General features: G+C 46.3%; 1 long non-coding RNA gene across 2 annotated transcripts in view; it reads right to left on the bottom strand.

Annotated features, from left to right (window-relative positions):
* The window catches only part of LOC119974143, a 56,979-nt gene extending 54,530 nt beyond the window's left edge, over positions 1 to 2,449 (bottom strand). Inside the window, exon 1 of one of the 2 annotated variants that reach the window (XR_005462463.1) lies at positions 2,159 to 2,449. This is a non-coding gene — a long non-coding RNA (uncharacterized LOC119974143). The remainder of the gene's footprint in view (positions 1 to 2,158) is intronic. The other variant, XR_005462462.1, reaches the window with a different exon arrangement.
* Positions 2,450 to 13,992: the final 11,543 nt, after the last annotated feature.

Raw genomic sequence — 13,992 nt, forward strand, 5'->3', positions numbered from 1 at the left:
CAGAATTTAGTGTGCAAGACGGTATCCTTATGTGGAGGACGCCAGCGATTGTCCCAGAAAAAGGTCAGGAGCAGATAACAAAGGACTTGCACAATGGGCATCCAGGTGTGACCAAAATGAAAATGTTGGCCCGGAGTTATGTCTGGTGGCCAGGCCTCAACACCGACATTGAGAAGGTGGCCCAAAACTGCTCCATTTGCCAGGAGCATCAGAAGCTTCCGCCGGCCGCGCCCCTACATCAATGTGAATGGCCAGGGCGGCCTTGGGCGCGCTTGCATGCGGATTTTGCCGGCCCTTTTCAAGGATCCATGTTCCTGCTATTAATCGATGCCCAGTTTAAATGGTTAGAGGTGCATAAGATGGTAGGCACAATGTCCTGTGCAACAATCGAGAAGATGCGTTTGTCTTTCAGTACGCGTGGCCTCCCTGAGGTGCTGGTCACGGACAACGGCACTTCGTTCACAAGTGAGGAGATTGCGAGGTTCATGAAGATGAACAGCATATGCCATATCTGCACCGTTCCATACCACCCAGCTTCCAATGGGTTGGCGGAGCGCACAGTGCAGACATTAAAATGGGGCCTAAAGAAGCTGTCTTCAGGGTCTATGGACACGAGACTGTCTCGTTTTTTTGTTTTCTTACAGGACCATTCCACATGCGGTGACTGGGATAGCTCCCGCGGAACTCCTAATGGGCTGGAGGCTTCGCACCCGCCTTATGATTTTCCCGGACATTGGCGCAAAAGTACGCCGCACTGAAGAACGGCAGGAACATGGCCTTTCTCGGCATCGGCTGATTCGGCAGTTTGCGCCCGGTGACCCAATGTTCGTTCGAAATTTTGCTGGTTGGTGCCCAATGGGTCCCTGGCGATATCTTTCGCCGAAAGTGCCATATCTCTTACCAGGTGCAAGCCTAGAGTTGTCTCTAGCGCACGCACGTAGACCACGTTTGGTCCAGAAGACCGTTTCTTCCAAAGGTTCCTTGTCCCTGGAGCTCACGTCTACAACCGCAGAGACCAGACACAGTGGAGAGTATTCCTCACGATCTTCCTCTGGCGTCGCACACAAAGCCTGCGCAGGTCGTTGCAGAACTGCATGGAGATAGGGACGCCGAGATGATGGAGGCAGTAGACTCCGACTCCGAGATGGAGACACAGGATGACTCAGAGGGGGAGTCCTCGGTCCTACAGGCCGTAGATGTGCAACCGTTACGCCGTTCATCACGGAAGCGCCATTCTCTTGCTTGTTACACGCCGCCCGATCCAGCGCCTCATGCAAATGGTGCCCGGCCTGCGGAAAAACAAGTCTGACGCCCTCCTTCGCCAGGGTCTTCAGTGGATTCCTTGGACTTTGGTGGGGAGGGGGGAGGGTCACCTGCCTGCCTGCCTGCCTGCTTACCACTGGCTGGGGACTAATGGCAATCCCACAATCCTTCAGGGAATATGTGTGTGGTGTGTGTGTGTGTGTGTGAGTGTGTGTGTGTGTGTGTGTGTGTGTGTGTGCGTTTTTTTTGCAATTGCAAGCTCTTTATTTTTTCCACATTTCGATCTTCCTTTTCTGGCTTTTCCTCAGAAAGGAGGCTCCGTCTCCCAGCATCATGCCCAGTATTGGTTCTCCAGTATCTTGCTCAAGTTGCCTGTCTGAAACATGAACACTGAACACTCAAGACTTGCGTCTGCTGAGGACAGCAGGGCTGATTTTGACCCCGTTTCCACGTACATTTAGGCAAATTCACAATCACTGTTCTGATTTCGGTCACTTAACGACACAGATTGGGGTTCAATTCTGAAATGTTACGTCTGACGTTGTAATAGATCAAAGCGCACAAACTGTGATGCAGCACTGCCAGTGAGAATGCTCGCTGCATGCACCAGAGGGCTGAAAGCTTGCCACACTGTCTCTGAGCTAAACTGCGTCCAGTGAGATCCTGCACAGACTGATTTAAGCTTTCACCTCATGGCCTTCCTACAAAGCCACCAGAAGCACCTTGATGTTAATTACGTTTTTATATAAAGATTAATGGGCAGTGGTTTGAATTAGTGTTCATAAGAGAAAATTTATGACATCAATATAAAACAGATCTCTACCTTATCACATTCTTCCAAACACATACTGAGCATCTGATTTAAGTTAAAATGAGATTTTCTGTTGACACTCACCAGTGTTCCTGGCAGGATCAAATCTTTAAATGCAGTTGCTTCTAATCTAGCCCAATTACGTAACCATTCCAACACATTTGTTAGCTGGTGTGAGACAGTCTTTGTTTTTATCTTCAACACATTAAAGTGGAGCAGGTAAGGATTTTGTGCTCACAGGCCCTTCCTAATAATTTAGAGTCAGTACTTTAAATTAAGCAACATAAATAGCAGAGCTAAGTGTGAATTTGGTATTAAAAAACTGGATGATCAGATAATTTCAATTAAATGGTTTTGGATTAAGAAGATTAGACAGTAGAGCAGATGGTCTGGTCGAGTGTTTACTCAAATGTTAACAACTGATGGGTGTCACTCACATGAAGTGCGAAGGATAATTGTTTTGGGAGCACAACAAACCATAATTAATAACTAATTTTTGTCTTCAAAGAGGAAGGTTAATGAAAGGAATCGCTCCATCAAACCGGGGTGGAAATAGGTCTGGGCTTGTTACTGGGTCCCAGCTTGAGGCACAGCACCTGAAACAGGAGGTCTGAGGAGAAATGGAACGAGCTCCTTGAGTGCCATGACAGAGAACACAGAACAGTACAGCACAGAACAGGCCCTTCGGCCCTCAATGTTGTGCCGAGCATTGTCCAAAACCAAGATCAAGCTATCCCACTCCCTGTCATTCTGGTGTGCTTGGTGTAATATGGGCAAGCTGCCATGCTGGCCTTGATTCCACCGGCAACTTCATCCAAATGGGGATGTATCAATTTTGCATCTTGCTGCCAGTGGTCCTCAATTGGGGAAGTTTGGAGGAGGCTATGTGAGAGTTGACGTAACTCCTCAACCACCCCTGTAGCTTCTTTGAAAATACTTACCTTTGGTTGGCAGCCACAGGAGCCCCTGAAGAGCTCAGCTGGCATCGGGCCCTATCGTGTTTGGTCCTGAAAACAAACCCAGATTAACCGATAGCTTTAGGTGACATTGAGATTGACTTGTAATATTTTCACTTTAACAACTGTTTAACTATTGTTTCTTTTTTTTAAATAAATTTAGATTACCCAATTAACTTTTTCCAATTATGGGGCAGTTTAGCGTGTCCAATCCACCTACCCTGCATATCTTTGGGTTGTGGGGGCGAAACCCACGCAAACACGGGGAGAATGTGCAAACTCCACACGGACAGTGACCCAGAGCCGGGATCGAACCTGGGACCTCAGCATCGTGAGGCAGCAGTGCTACTCACTGCGCCACCGTGCTGCCCTACAATTGTTTAACTAAAAGGTGGCCCATCAGAGCAATGGCTGGGGATAAAGGAACAAAGCATTAGCTTTGTTGGCACAGTGGTTAACACTGCTGCCTTACAGCGGCAGGGACCCAGGTTCTATCCTGGCCTTGGGTGACTGTGTGGAGTCTGCACGTTTTCCCCATGTCTGCGTGGGTTTCCTGCGGGTGCTCCGGTTTCCTCCCACAGTCCAGAGTTGTTCAGGTTAGGTAGTTTGGCCATGATCAGTGTCTGGGGTTACGGAGATAGGGCAGGGGAGTGGAACTAGGTCGGGTGCTCATTCAGAGGGTTGGTGCAGACTTGATGGGCCGAGTGACCTCCTTTGCAATGTAGGGATTCTATGGATTCTATTTCTGTTGGCCTATAAACAGTCAACTTTCATCATTCCAAAGCCAATTTACTTTGGCTGATTAATGAAAACAAATATCCTCCACAATGCTTATTTGTGGTACTTCAACGGCATTGACTCTTAAGAAGGAAATGAATGAAATGTGGCACATTGTGTGAAACGTGTACAAAACCAAGTGTTTTCAGGCCTCCACCCAGTACCACGGTGACTCACGTCTCAGATCACTTTCTGAAACTTCTTTTACATAACACTGCTTCATGACTATTTGTAGTGCAGATCCATATAATGGGGCAAGATGCTAAACATTTGCTGCATCATAATTGCAGGGTAGGTTGAGTAGCAGCAAAATGTTGTTCTTAGCTGAGCATAATGGAATTAGCAGAAGGAGGTCACACCTCTTTTGATTCCTTTTTTGGATCTGCTAATTGTCTTCCGTAGTTTAGATTTTTCTGAAGCATGCAAGATGCAAGAGGCCACTGTTTCCCTTGAGCTAGTATACCAGAATGTTTGAATGAGAAAGGACAATCTGCTCTCGGATTTCTTCCTTATCAATCAGGCACTTAACGGCAGGCCTTCCTTGGGATCAAGTACCGGGGTTGGGGTGGGGGGTGGGGGGGCAGTAATCCTGTGACTAAGGGTTTCCAGCCAGTCAGAGGCTGGCATCTGTGCATTGCTCGGCAGTGTCAGCTGGCACCCATTCAAGTTCCAAGCTCACCGAGGCACCCGCATCACAAGTGTGAATGATTTGGCAAGGCACTGAGTCCTTTCAATAAGGGACACCCCAGAGGCTCACAAGGAATCCCAACATGGCTTGCTCTTTGGGCTTCCTGCATGGCAAGTCCCCAGCCCACTGCTGGGTGAATACCAATGGTGACGGGATGAGGCCGTTAATGGCCTCAAATGGTGGTGGGGTGGGTAGAACGTCCCCAACTTGGACTTAATTAGGGCAGAGTTGGGAAGGTGGCAGGGCCCACACTTGTCACCCTAATGAACCCCCACCACCAAACTCACCACAGGCTGGGCAGTAAATTCCACCCTCGGATTCCACATTAAAGACACAAGGTGAATGCAAGTTGTTTCTCAAATGGAGGTTGTGAGCTTTTGGTTAGTAGTGACTGATATATAAACCAGCTTGAAGTCTGGATAGTAAGTTGAAAATCTACTTGCTCTTGTTGGCACTTACTGAAACTAAAAGCAAATTACTGCGGATACTGGCACCTGAAACGAAAACAGAAAATATTGGACAATCTCGGCAGGTCTGGCAGCATCTGTGGAGAGAAAAGGGAGCTAACGTTTCGAGTCTGGATGACTTTTTATCAAAGCTTACTGAAACTGCTTCTGGTAAAGCATGACAGGTATAGATTCTGTTAGACGTTGGCCTTAGATCATTTGATATCACAAGACCTATTTCTCTTTGATGCACCAGCAGGATTAAACAAAGATATGCAAGCGGTTAAGCTTGCACGTGTGCAACATTTCAGAAGTCACGATTGTGGTTTTTATGTTTGGCTGCTGGGCATGTTGAAGTGGATGGCCAATGATAGGAAATTGTAACACTGGTCAGCACAGGAAGTTTCAGCCAGAAATAATAGCAAGGCCCCTTTGAAGTGCTGTTGACATTGCTGTGAGGGCACCATCTAAAGCCACTTGAGAAAACTACGTCTTGGAGTAGTTCTGCATCCTCTTAAAAGTGATCACATTGTGCACTTTTCAGTGTAGCTGCTGAGGTCAGGACTGTGAGCAGTACAGATGCTGTAAATTACAAGTGATGTACATTTTAGCCGGCTGTGTAGCGATACCTGCTGGTCTCAGGCAAGACTCTGAAATTACCTATGTAAATGAGGCCCAAGATGGACCTCAGCATGGGAGTTTATCACGAGCTGCCCCTCCCGCATTCCCCTCCTGCCCTGACTTCACAGATTAATACCACCCTTTAGTTAAAATTGAAGCCAGGAATCAGACTCAGGGCTTGCTGCTTGAACAGCAGCATACAATTCATTCACACACAAAGCAATATGGGGAGCTTTAACATAGAACAGTACAGCACAGAACAGGCCCTTCGGCCCTCGATGTTGTGCCGAGCAATGATCACCCTACTCAAACCCACACATCCACCCTGTACCCGTAACCCAACAACCCCCCCCCCCCCCCCCCCCAAAGGTTAAGATAACCTTTAACTACTGTTCCTCATTTTAGTAGTTCAAGAGAAAGGATTTTGAATATTTTTGCAGATGGAAAGGCTTATACAATCATGTGTGACTGGGCGATATCAGCTTTGCTATTCTCGAAGGCCCATGCAGACATATATACAACTCATTCTGTGAACGTAAGACTCACAAAATATTGAATGTGTGTTTACAATTTGGCAATAACAATACCTACTGTAAATCACTACTGTGACAGTTAACCTTTTATTTTCACTTTTGCCAATTTATTTTAACTTTCTTGTCAGTTTTATCTTTCCATGTTTATCGACTGCTTGTCAAATTCAATTTAAGGCCCTCTCCTTTCTGAATGTGAGCCATTGGTTCAGAAGTGTATCTCTAAAACAAGTTCTCTGTCTCGGGTCTAAGGCATTTTTGACGATACTGGAGCTACAAAGCTTTTGAAGTGAACCGCATGCACGAATTGGTCCAGTCTGACATGCATCTTGTGGTTAGTTTCACAGCCTGAATGTAATGTTTTATGTATGCAATGGGGTTTCTTGCTGAGTTTCTGTACCACCCTACTCTGCCAGTGTTTGTAATCTGCTTAACATAACAGGAACTTTCAAAATACCCTTGAGCCAGATAAAGTAAAGGAAGTGTCTGCTGCGTCAGCCTATTCATCACATTTTGTTTGGTTACAGAATTAAGTGGAGCTAAGACATGTTAAAATAAGCAATTTTCCTTTACAGGATATTTGAGCTTTGCATAAACATATCATTGCACACAACTAGGATTTGTTCATGGTGGGTCAAATTAGGGAGATGGTAGGGTGGGGTGGGGAGGTGCTTACGGAGGAGCTTTGATCTATCGTATTGACATCAAGTGATGTCTGGAACTTAAAGCAACACGAGTGAGTTTGTGGAACACTGCGTGCGTGTATTTCAAATATTCTTCAGTGAACACTTGCTGTAGATCATTACTGCAAATGTTCAGTTTTTATCTTTTTTGTCATTTTTCTCTTTAATCTTTCTTTTCTATCATTCTCTGTTTCATGGACCAGGCCTGCCGACAGCCACAGACCTGTTCCTCCAAGGCCACTGCTTGAGGTTCTTTTTGAGGCAGCTGTTATGAGGAGTTTTTGTATATTCAGCTCCCTAGGCTTTCATTTCACAAGTTGAGGTGCGATCAATCACAGTTCCAACTGCCTCTCCCTTATGGTAATTCCATCAGTGGTGTTCCCCTAAGCTTAGGAATGCACTGAAATGTCACTATATTCTGAAAATAGAACTGTTTCTTACCGAGAGTGCATAAACTCGATAGTTACTCTAATCATATGCGTCTCTTAAAGAGGAAAAGTTGGACATTTGGTTGAAGTTTATGTGGCTTGTCGGTCTGGTGCATGTATTACTTCCAAATAAGCCTGGACAATGATTTAATTCAGAATGATTTGATGGGGACTTTGCAGATTCGTGATTCGTTTGAAATGTATTCAGCTAATTTGTTATAATTATTCTGTTTACATATATTTTTAATTTGATAATTTTACCTCCTTGACCCCAGAATGAAGCTGGGAGATAACCGTGTATAACTGGGCTCAGGGTGCTTGTTTGAAAATACTCTCTTTGCTATTTTATGGAGATATTGTCCGGTTTCATCGGCAAGCCTGGAGTGACTGGTGCTTTATTGCTCTTCTTATTAAAAGGGGTCAAAATTAAGTTTACAAAGTTTCCATTGGGCCAAAAGGAAAAGTGTCTTAAAGTGGGAGTGATATTGATCTTGGCCTGAGCTCAAGCAATGTGAGGTTATCTGACTTTACAAAATGGCAGTGAAAACGACTCTCTTAAATTGAAATGCAGCATTCTGCATAGACTTGAAACGACAGCCACAGACTGGTGTAACGAACACCTTTAGTGCTTCAGCGTGTTTTCATGTTCACAATTTTGAAGATTCATTGACCTGAGTGTTTACGGAACAAATTTTCGAAAAACAAATTATTCAACTTTTTGTGGGACGAACGCTCAATGGGGTAATATGACGTTGAAAGAATTAGAGCAGTAGAAACTACAATTTCAATGCAGCTTCTGGCCAGTAGAGTAGAAATATGGGCTGGTAACAAAACTCTGAACCGGAGATTTTCAACCAGGATATTTAGATATGTTAAATAAAGGCCATAAAAATCGGCCTGATTACAAGTATCTTTAAATAAATAACTAGCAATTTGGCATTTATTATAGCACCTTATAATTTCCTCACAATGCCCCAAACACTTTGTGGTATAAATTCTTTAGCGCTTCATGGTTTAGGACAGAGTGGTAGCAATATGGCCCGATGCACACCACTGACCTGGAAGGTCTGATGCTGTTGAACCTCAATCATATGTTTTGGGCGAGCTGCCAGAATATTGTGAAGCTGATGGAGCAATGTTGCTTCTCCCTCGCTGCTCAGTAGTTATTATGAAAATTATTTAAAAAGAAACAAAGCATTCAATGGTGGACACCAAGAGATTACTGATTTACATGTGTAAGGGGCCGAACACCTGCTTCAGGTAACTGGCTGTGCACCTGAAAAATCACCTGACCTAATAATGGGCTGGTCATTCAGGTGCCTTTTCGACAAGGACCATTGGTTTCTAAGAATGATCATTGTTGGGCCCATTTGTCACATGTGCACATAAGATCCAATTTCTTCCCTTTCATGTCCAATAAATTAGTCTTTGAAGTGCAGTCGCTGTTGTTATGTTGACAACCAATTTGCATGTAGCAAGGCCTCACAAATTAGACAATTGGCCAGCTAAACATTTCCTGGTAATGCTGGTTGAAGGAGAAACTTTGAGCAGAACACTGCAAATATTCTCTACTCTACTTTGAATAGCGCTATGGGATCTTTTAAATGGGACTTTAGCTTAACATCTTCAGCCTTGGACTTTCTGAGTACTTTGCTGAAGTAACAGCTTAGAATATGTGTTTAAGGTTCTGGAGTAGGTCTGGAGCAGAACTTGAATTGACAACCCTCTGACTTAGAACTGAGAGAAATAACATATGAAACATGCTGATATTTAAGATTGTTGAAGGATGACCTAATGTTTAGTGGTCCAGGGTACCACAAATGATGTGCTTCAATCCCACAATATTCCTGATATCAATAAGCCAAAAGTAGTAAAATAACAGTAAAGCAATTCCTTCCTTCCTTCCTTCCCGCTTCCCTTTCTTCCTCGTTTGCTCCCTCCCTCTCTCCCTTCCTTCCTCTCTCCATCCCTCTCTCCCTTCCATTTACATCCCTTCAGAAGAGGTGACTTGATTGAAACAGGGGTTCAATTTGAGGGATCATTACTGGGTGGATATGGAAAGGGTGTTTCCTCTTATGGGACAATCTAGGGACATGTTCGAACGACTCCGTTGCGTCTGACTCGGTGACGTGGCGAGATCGTTAAATCTCACCAGAGGCCTCTTGCGAGATTTGCAATGCTCAGAATGCCTCGTGAGATCTAATGAGATCTCACAAGACTTGCGATCTGGATCTTGCCCTCGTTGGGCGAGATCCAGAGTAATAATGAGACATTAGACCCATTTAGATATGTCGGTGCCCGATACTATCAAGGGGCTAGCACCGGTGCCATGTGGAACACAATCGATTCCAATGAAAAATGGTGCGGGATTCACTGAGTCCGTGATGTAATCTCGGGAGGCTGACAAGCTTCAGCCACATATACACATTACACTGCCAACACACACTCATCCCAGCCAATAAGATGGCCCGAAAAAATAGCGCAAAAGCTGCACCGATCCTCCGTCTGATGGGGGGGCTAGTCGGCACGCAGCGGATACCTTTACTTGCAGATACGGCCGGAGAATTGGCAGGTCCGTGGCCCAGCCATGCAACATGGCGTCGGCTACGCGTGGACCCAGCCTGCCAAAAACTGCCCCCTTTGACCAGACTCGCCAACCCCTGCCCGCGGAATGGCTCCCACCCGACTGTCGTGGCGTTGGACTCAGTCAGCTGCCGCCATGCGGGTTCACGAAAATAAAACCATGCCAACGGGAACGTGGCCCTTCAGGGGCGGTGCATCAGGAGAGGGCCTCAGGTGATGTCATGAGGCCATCCCGATGGTTTTCGAGGGGGCGGGGCATTGCAAAAGCGGTGCCACCCCCGATTTCGGCGCCATGCGGAATTTTTGGGCCGAACACGATGTCAGTGTCGGAGACCATAGAATCCTGCCCCTCAGCAAGGACCATAAGACCATACGACATAGAAGCAGAATTAGGCCATTCGGCCCCATGAATCTGCTCCATCATTCAATCATGGCTGATATGTTTCTCATCCTCTTTCTCCTGCCTTCTCCCCATTCTCCAAAGGTTCCATCGTCATTCAAAGGATCAGGGCAAGGTGAGCCTGATGCGTAACTATTCACTCTCATCTTGAAGTGCATGGATGAAATGGGAGGTGAAGCAATGCCAGTGTTAATGTTTGCCCATGATGGAAGGCGCTTGCCCAAAAGGGGCAACCCGTCATCTTCATTTCAGAATCTGGTGGCTGAGGCACTCATGTATACACCTATCTTGTCTGGCCCATGCTATAGCCTCTTCCCCTGCACTCCCAGTTTCCTCAAACTCAACACCTCATCCCCTTCGGTGTCCTCAGTGGAGGAGATGTGCAGCTCCTCCATGTCAGTAGTTGGTCATTCCTCCCCACGTTGTGCAGCACACAGCTAGCCACAATGATCTGTGAGATCCTCTGGGACATGTACTGGAGTGCTCTGACAAATTTGTCCAGGCAACTGAGTTGCATCATTAAGATGCCTATGGTCTGTTCCACCAATGAGTGATTTGATTTGATTTGATTTATTGTCACATGTATCAAGTAAAGTGAAAAGTATTTTTCTGTGGCCGAGGGAACGTACACAGTACGTACATAGTAGACAAAAAGAATAATCAACAGAGAACATTGACAAATGGTACATCAACAAACAGTGATTGGTTACAGAGTGGAACGAGGGGCCAAACAAGGAATACATGAGCAAGAGCAGCATAGGGCGTCGTGAATAGTGAAGAACATTTATTGTAATTATAAAAGAAGAGGAAAATAATTTTAGTAGGTCAGAACGCTGATAGGAGATAAAAGAAAAGGAACGGCGGGGCGAGAGCTCGCACAGAGTCGTCATGCCCCGGCGCCATCTTGAAACCATAGAGTGCGTGGCGGCGTGAGCTTCACTGTACCTTCTCTCTGCAAGATTCTGTGACTGTCACACAGGTGTCAACAGCCGCCTCCTTTGTGGGTATCCTTTGCCACTGAGGAACCAACCATCAATCCTGTACAGTCCATAGATGACATCCAGGATCTGTGATGTATTCAAGATGTATGAGCCGTGGACCCTTCCTGGGTATCAGGCACAAACCACTTTCCTGTGGTCAGAGACCAGCTGTACATTAAACAAGTGGTGGTCATTCCTGTTTATGTATTGGAATGCCTATTGCCTGGGAGCTTTTATAGCTGCATGAGTGCCATCAATGTCACCCTGCAGCTGTGGGAATGCTGAAATCTCAGCAAAGCCCAGTGCTCTGGCATCCTGACTTGCTTGACCTCTGTCAAAGCTGATGTAATTGTGGGGCTTGGCCAAAAGGGCATCTGTGACCTCATGGACATATTTGTGTGTGGACGCTTGAGAGGTCCCTCAGTGATCCCCAGTAGCACCCTAGAAGGAGCCACTGGCATAGAGGTTGAGTGTGGCTTCAGAGCCAATGGATGCACTCCCAGGCTGCTCCCGTGCACCCCGTCCCCCCCACTCTCCGTTACATGACTGATTTCTTTGACATTACTTTGACCAGGTTCTTTGATGTGCTGCTTTCAACCCAGGCACTGCGATTCTTTAGAATAAACATGAGAGAAAACATTTAGGCAGGAAATGTGGTTATTTGAGGCAGGCTTGAGGCTTCTCTTCTGTGAATCTGCCAGCACTACGATTCTAACAAGCATCTGAAGCTTATCTGGTCACCCAATTTCTCTGGAGTTTGTTATCACTCTGAGGAAGCTGTGCACAAGAGATTATTGCAAAGAGATCGATTAGTGTCACTATTTGAAATTAGACTCTCATAAATGTGTATCATTGCTCCACTTTACTGATTCCCTGCACTGTCATTGAAAGTTTCCTAACATGTCTCAGCTGTTCATTCTTTTCATTTTGGCATGCACAGTTCGGTTGGATGCCTCTTTAATCGGCCCCCCAGTACATGAACCCATCCTCCAATCCATCCTCAGAGCCCTCACCAGCAAAACTTCTCTTGATTTTAGTGTTGTATTGTATCATTGCTGCAGCCTGGAAGGTGGTGGTGCTGAGCTCTGACCAGCTTGGACCCTCCCTGTGTGAGTGTGGAAACTCCTCCCATCATCCCACAGGAGATTAAAATTCAGGTTTCCCTCCTTCACAGTCCTCTCAATCCTCCCTCTGTATTCCATAATCCCATTGTCATTATGCTGGATACCTGTTAGTGGATCTGCCAATTCCCAATGTGAACCTCATCCCTCCCCATCCTGAGGCCACTTGCACAGTTAAAAATATAGCCCCCAGCCCCTGCACCTTTGGATGCCCCGCAATACCGTCTCCCCATCTGTAAGTTGTAGATCCTCCCCTGGCCGAGTGTGCCATCTGCAGCCCAGTATGATGCCAGGAACTCCACCAAGGTGCATGATATTATTACAGTGCCAGGTGTACAACATGCCAGGCATGTCTGAGACTGGACTGGCATGTCCTCCCCGTTCCTGGACTGGAACGTGGACAGTCTTTGCAAGCTCAACAGTGTAAACTGAGGCACATCTTCACTCTGCATCCTCCCATTCCAGCCTCAAGAGGCTCATGTTATTCTGTAAAATACTTTCTCCCCATCCTGGTCCTGAAGATGCTAACCTGGCACACCCCTCTCATTTGCCTGTCGCCTCCCCCGCTACAATCACATCCCCCAGTCATGTGTCTGAGTGCAACCTGCCCCACTCCTGCTCCACAGTGAAATCCTTTCCGTGCCTCAGGCTAGTTGGACTCCTTCCTCATTGGACTCGAACCCTGCGGGCCATTAAAATATACTCCCCCCCCCCCCCCCCCCCCCCCGGTTTGCTGCTGGTCTGCAAGATAGAGACCTTTTTGTGACAACTCCTTGAAGGTGATGTGGTGCTGCCTTCGAAGCCTGGTACTGATTTGTGCGAGTGTTGCACAATGCAAGATCGGCAAACAAACCTTGAATTTGTGAGCCAAGTATAGGTCACCAGGTGCACATTGTTTATATAACATTGTGAAACACATCGTTCTAATTACACGCCAACGTGTCCTAATGATTCAATATGTGGGGATGATTTCGGTGAGGAGTCCTTATAATAAGGAAATCAATTGAAATGGTCTTCCTCACATGCTGTGGTGAGAAAGTCTTCGAAGGCTGCAAAGCATTATCTTGGACGGGTTTTACAACACCGTAAAACTGATTTTTGGATTCTCACGATACTTGCCGCTCCTACCCGTCTTGACACCTGTGACAAATGAGGGTGGAAAATCTCGACCTTTGAATATTTTTAAGGCAGAGCTAGATTACTTCTTGATTAAGAGTTTTTGATTAACAAGGGGGTGAAAGGTCATCGGGAGTTGGTGGGAATGTAGAGTTCATGTTACAATCAGATCAACCATGATCTTGCAGAATGGCCTAAGCAGGCCTACTCCTGCTCCTTATCCGTTCCTTCCATCCTCACCTCCCTTCATCCCCTTCCCTCCCTCCCCCCACCCCCCACCCTTCCTTCCTTCGTTCCTTCTTTCCTTCCTTCCTTCCTCCCTCCCTTCCCCCTCCCTTCTTTCCTTCCTACCTTCCGTCCTTCCTTCAATCCTTCCACCCTCCCTCCTTTCCTTCCTTCCTCCCTTCATTTCTTCCTTCCTTCCTTCCTTCCTCCCTATCCCTCCCTCCCTCCTACAGACAGAGTAAAAGCCAAGATCAGGCATAAGGAAAGAAGGAAAATCAGAGAAGAGGAATGGTAGGATACCGTTGTGAATTCTGTAATTACATCAACACCGAGGCCTAGAACCAGGGCACCTAGTTATTTTCTT

Source organism: Scyliorhinus canicula, chromosome 1 (genome assembly GCF_902713615.1).
Source record: "Scyliorhinus canicula chromosome 1, sScyCan1.1, whole genome shotgun sequence".
Taxonomy (NCBI): domain Eukaryota; kingdom Metazoa; phylum Chordata; class Chondrichthyes; order Carcharhiniformes; family Scyliorhinidae; genus Scyliorhinus; species Scyliorhinus canicula.